Genomic DNA, 6,000 nt, shown 5'->3' with positions numbered 1-6,000 from the left:
GAAATGACTCATGATTCTGAGTGCTTCAATTTGTAAGTCCAATTTGAGATAATTTAAAGGGCTTGATGTTTAGGAAGTGCTGAGCATCAGCCCTTTGAAAATCACTAGCACTTTGGAAGGTTTTGGCCCTAATTTTCAATTTTAAATATCTAATGTGTAAATTTAGTACTCAGGAAAGGCTCCAGAATGACATCCCTGGCATAAGAAACCTTCTATATCCAAAAAGAACCAGTAAAATATGGAAAGCAGCATGCAAGCTTCCCCATGCCAAAGAGCCCAGAACCTGCTCCAGAAGAAGCATTACGATTATTATTAATTATTTGTAATGCTGTAGCTCCTAGGAGCCTCAATAATGGACCAGGGCCCCATGTGCTAGGCACCGTGCAAAACACAGAACAAAAGCCTGTTGGAAAGTAATTTAGTCTGCACAGCAGTTCATTCCTTGGCCACTCTGTTGAAACTACCATTAAGGGTTCCAATAAGCGTCTATTTCAGTCATGGTGATATGTAGACCCCTGACCACTAGGAACCCAGCTAAGATAACCGATAACCAGGACCCAAATGGAACTGATGACCTAAAACTGAAGCTACCCCTAGCCCATTGCCTTGAACCATCACATTTTCCATTGTCACTTCTATACAACAAATATATTATTTTATGGTCAAATTGCGTGGGTCTTTTCTCAGTTTTGACTCCATCAAAATCAATAGGAATTTGTCCTACGGGAACCCAAAGTACAGGCTTAAGGATTTGGTTCAAAAAGAATAGCAGATTAAAAACAAACACACAAAAAAACATATATGAAAGAACTAGTTACACAATCATGTTTAGTCAGCTACATATGAATACCAACCTGCTCTCACCAGGTCATGTTATTGCTTGAATGTATCACACAGTATTAAACTCACCTCTGTGCAGAAGGCTAGCACAATGCCGATGCACCACTAACTCCTCAAAATAGGGCTTAAGTGAGATTTAAGTGGTTAGGCTGTGTGTTTGCCTGCTACACAGGGGCAAATTTCACCCATGCAAAGAAAAGTGGAAGGCTTTGGAGAGGGGACGACCCTAACAAGAGTAGCACATAAAGTATCAGAAGGATCAACAGTAACAATATCTTACTACAGAAAGGCTCCAGACAGCATGGATAACCACCAGACTATGCTTAAATAAGCAAGAGTTTTCTCTGAGTTGAAAGGTCTCACAGAGACACTGCTTGTTTTAATAGGTTAGTTGAAAAGTCACTAGAAAAACGGGTTTCAGGCCTGACAGCTCTATCAAATTTCTGCAGGACCAGCAAGGGTGGAGACGCTGCGCCCTCTGGCATCCTATCCTGCCAGCACACCTCTGTTCCATAACAAAGACGCAGGACTGCAGCAGCCAGAACTATGTGCTGAACCTTGTACTATCAATAAAAAATGCCACCAAAGCAAAAATATATTTTACTCAGTCAGAACACATGGCAAAAGTTGCTCTGATGGACTTCCAATGGAGTCCACTAAATTCACATGCCACAGACCAGGGGGCAGGTGTTGCCTTCAAAGAAAAACCCATGGGAAGGTGAAGGCACTCAGAGTTCTTCCAAGTTAGAATTCGTGGAGCTGGCACTCTGTGTTCCCCTCAGGGCAAAGGGTTTATGGCCTAACAAAGGAGTTGGTAGCAAACCTCATCGTTCCAAAACCCAGCCCTACAGATCCATCCGTGGGAAGAGACACTCCCTCTATTGTGCTCCCTGAGTCTCCTTTCCCTCATGAACCATCTCCCTCTTGTATCTGCACTTTTTCCTGCCTAAGAGGAGGCATAGAAGGTGCATCAGTGTTCAAGCAGATTTGAGGAGTATTATTACCACATGGAAGCCATCCTAGCAGTTGAGTAGAACATACCATATAGAGTAGCTACTCCTCCCAAATCCAAGGTGTCTAACCCAGGCAGAGGTTGCATGGAGGACCATAGTGGTCTCAAGAGAAGAGGGACAGCAGGTGACAGCACCACCAATCCCCTTTCACAAGCTTTTGTGCAGACTGGGATTACCTAAAGCAACATTAACTGCCACCCAGGTTTGGTCTAAGACCCACCTGGAGTGGGGAAAGCAAACAACTATCCACTAAACTCAATTCTCCATTTCAGAGGAAAAGTCCAAATGCAGCTCTCTCAAACACTGCTTAACGCCTTCCCAGGACAGCAATATCCAGGCCATTTGTGCCCATGCCAGAAATGATACTCCTCCTAGCTAAAAAGAGCCTCTTGATGCCGACCCTAAAGTATAGTGATAATAATAATACTTGGCACCTATCTAGGTGCCCTACATCTTCAGAGTGCTGTACAACCATTAGCTAATTGTGTGGTGAAGAAACACCAGTCAAGATGGGAAATAACTTGTTTAATTTTGTAAAGGTTATCACCAGCCATGCCACCTCCCTGAAGGATGCCATTAAGAAGTGAAAGGGAGGCACATGTCAGCACCACAGTACTGAAAAATTATTGTCCTCTTCTCTTAGTACATAATGCTGTCATTAAAGCAAATTCCACAGGGAATGAAAGCACACACACCACAAATGCCTCATTGTGAGACAATAGTGGCATGTCACCGAAAGAGTCATTTTGTTCTAGCACTGAACGAGGAACTTTATTAGAATAAACAAAAAATATAGTTTTATGCCTAAAGCTACAAACTTTCTCCCACTCTCAGCTTCCCAGCACAGCTAATACCTCCTGTAGTAGGAAGCCAGATTTAAAGAAATAGTAAACATTCTTACACCCCTGGAAGCCATTTAAAACTGGCTCAAGTTCCCACCTTTATACTCATTTTGGGGTTCACCAACTCACCCAAAGATATCAACGTCAACATTATATCTATTGCCGAGCTTAAATGTGAAGTCCATTATTTTCTTTGCAGATTACCAAAATCATCCACTGGTCCGATATGCCATTTCCAAGCCACACACCCTCACATATTGAAAAGACGTGAAATTCTATTTTCGCCTAGGACAATGTTGGTGTTTATCTGATTATTTATTCTGGGAAATATATGGGCCAGAGTCAGAGTGGTAGGAATGAGATCTGTGTCAAACATGCTAAAAGCCAGTGCTACATGCTGAGGTTCTGAGTTTCTGTGCTATCAGCCTGGCACCAACTTACATTCCGGTGCCACACCAAACTAGGTTCCCCCTAAAATCTGACCCTCTTTCTCCAGATCCACTCATCATACTACAGGCCCAGATGTTGTCAATGCACAACTGGAGGGGGTGGGCAAATGGGCCTCAGATCCACTTCAGTGCTCTCTCTGATCCCCAGAGCTGCTCTAAATTCTATGCTAACTAGTGCCATTCTGGGAGCTGGGCGATCCCTGGAACTTAGCAATGCCTTGCTCACACCCCTTTGCCACATTCCCCACCCCTTCAGATGTCCAGGGCCACCATAAATGTGGCTCTGTGCTGCCTGAAGATTCACTTAGGCAGGGACAATCCAAACCTCAAGGTGCTGGATCCTTTGGCTTTAAGGCCACTTTGCACCAGGGGAGCAGTACAAAGCAACTGGAGCAGGACCCAGTATATATCTTTATCATTAGTTCACTGATATATTTGTGTATTCATGCCACTTTGATGCAATAAGGCTCAATGCATTATTTATTGAAACCTGTGTGGAGGGGGCCAGAGCAGGCCCTGGTCTAACCCCCCCCTTTAGCCACATCTACAAATTCCACAGAGCCCCTTCTACACAGTACATCCACAGAAGAGCATCATGTGCTAATGAGAGGCAGTGTGTGAGGTTTCATTCTCTTATGGAAGAGCCCTGTAGAATTTAATAAGGATGAAGCTGGTAGGATTCCACAGAAATGTAACTGGGCTCTAAAGAAATTACTCTCAAAAGCTACCGATTTTTACAGAGAATGAGAGCCTTGCCATAGGTGTTTGTACCATCTGATATAGAGAACAGTATCCCTACTGTAGAATTCTATAGGGTGGTTTAAAAAAAGAAAGGACATCATTCTTCATTATAATTTGTAGAATTTTAGAGTAACTGCACTAGGGTTCTACAGAAGGGTAACAGGATTCTGTAGATTTCATCATCATTAAATTCTAAAGGACTCTTACATCAAGCTAGAGGTGGCATACCCTACCTCCATGTGGGCCATCTTTTAACAGAGGGGACATCCTGGGGCCCTGCTTAATGTAGCTTTCAGGCAGGAAAATTAAATGAGGCTGGCAAGTTTCACTTTTACTGCTAGCCAGTTTCTAGTGCATTTTATGTTCTAGGTTTCATTAGCACAATGCTGGTGTGTTTAGTTTCACACCCCTGCAAAGGAAAGTTCACATTGTAAACAAAGTAATCCCATGAAAACATTTGTCTTCATTTTGGAGTTCCATTCACTCCCCTGCAGAAGTCCAGTGCAAGATGTGTGTGCCGCTTGAGTTGTACTGAAGAGTTCAATCCTACACCATTGAAATCAATGGGAGAAGGCCCCAAGTCCACAAAATAAATGGAGCTAAAGTGGTGCCTACAGCTTGTGTGGGGCTGCTGCACAGGAGTAAATTTCAAACTCAGTGTTTTGTAATGCACACCCTCTGAACATCTACATTTTGGGCCTAGGATTAGTTATCCGGGTCACCTGTAAAAACAACAATTTAAAAACAGGGGAGATACTGAACGTAGAGAGTTTGTTCTGTGAATTTCATTTACCATGTTTGCGTTTGTCATCCTCTTTGCTTTTGCAGTCCCTTGTGGTCTTGTCTCTCTTTAGAGTCCAGTTATATTTCACTCACAGTAATGAAGGAGAAAATCCTTCTTGACTACCTCGTTGCAGTTTTCAGGCAAGTATGGGAAGAATGCAGACCACATTTCAACAGCACGCTGCTATTCAAACAAATGCATGCTTGATAAGACGCAAAGAATTAACACGCCCATGTTTACCACTTGGTATTATTCTCTTGGGAGCTATAAGAATTGTCCTGAAGAGTGCAGCTGCATAATCCCTCTAACTCTTTAAGGGTAGAGTACGCTCCATAATATGCTAGAAATACAGTAAACATCTCTGCTGAGATGCTGGTTAGAAGGATTTTAGATTGACCAGCTAGAATGATGAAAGAGCAAAACACTGAGAGGTGACCAGATGTCATCTGTTCACAGGCTGTAGGAAGTTTAAACCAGGAAACGTCTGGAGAATTTGAAGGAGGATTTCAATACTATAACAACAACAACAACAAAAAGCTGGGTTTCTAGATCCTATTTTCCCACTCCCCCATTGTCCTTTATGGTTATCTTTTTTATTCAGAGAAACCAAAGGGCTCACACAAAGCTCTCCACTCTACTTAAGCCTGGGTGTGGGTCTGACATTACCCAGGGTACAATCTGGACTGATGAACAGCTGAGTCCCCTCCATTCTCCAACCTGGGGTGCCTTGTACACTTCTTCGCTGTGAGAGTTCCCACTCCTGGTCTGCTCACACACAACCTCCAGCATGTAAGTCACTCCCAGCTACACTATATGAGTGCTATAGCCAGCCACTCATGAATTACATTGCAGAGTAACACCAGCAAATTCCTAGTCCCAGACTTTCCCCCAGAAATGTGCATCTTGTACTGCCTAGCCCCCTCCTTGAAAACACAAGTGCATATAAAGTCCATCATTGTATTACTAGAAAATGACATGCACAGATCCTGTTATCCCAAATGGAGTTCCCCAAACACTTCAGTCCAAACACACTGGTTTAGATAAAACAAGTTTATTAACTACAGAAAGATAGATTTTAAGCGATTACAAGTAATGAGGCATAAAAGTCAGAATTGGTTACAAGAAAATAAAAGTAAAACTCAACTAATGGTTAATTTAACAAGTGAAGTGGATTGAAAGCAAAGTCTCTCTCACCACATGTTTCAGCAATATTACTGGGAGAGTCTCCTTCCGACAGGTTCACTCCCCCAATCCAATGATGCTTCCTTTGTTCCTTTGTGTTGTCGATGCTGTGGGTAAAAGATGAAGGGAGATGATCTTTTGGGGTGTCT

Source organism: Eretmochelys imbricata, chromosome 2 (assembly GCF_965152235.1).
Source record: "Eretmochelys imbricata isolate rEreImb1 chromosome 2, rEreImb1.hap1, whole genome shotgun sequence".
Classification (NCBI taxonomy): Eukaryota; Metazoa; Chordata; order Testudines; family Cheloniidae; genus Eretmochelys; species Eretmochelys imbricata.
Note: the sequence above shows the minus strand (reverse complement) of the source record.